Genomic DNA, 278 nt, shown 5'->3' on the forward strand with positions numbered 1-278 from the left:
CCCCCCCTCCCCGCTCCGCGCACCGGCACCGCGCAGCGCCGCCCGGGGAACCGCGCACCGGCTGCCGGACCCTGCGCTCCGGGATCCGGCTGCACCGCGCACCGGCTCCTGCGGGCACCGGCTGCTCCACGTACCGGCTCCTATGGGCGCCGGATCCCTGGGACTGGCTCCTATGGGCACCGGGCACCGCCTCCTATGGGCACCGGGCACTGGTTCCTGCAGGCACCGGGCACTGGTTGCTCCATGTACCGGCTCCTGCGGGCACCGGGCACTGGTTC

The sequence above is a fragment of the Calidris pugnax genome, unplaced genomic scaffold, assembly GCF_001431845.1.
Source record: "Calidris pugnax isolate Ruff unplaced genomic scaffold, ASM143184v1 scaffold118, whole genome shotgun sequence".
In the NCBI taxonomy this organism is placed as follows: domain Eukaryota; kingdom Metazoa; phylum Chordata; class Aves; order Charadriiformes; family Scolopacidae; genus Calidris; species Calidris pugnax.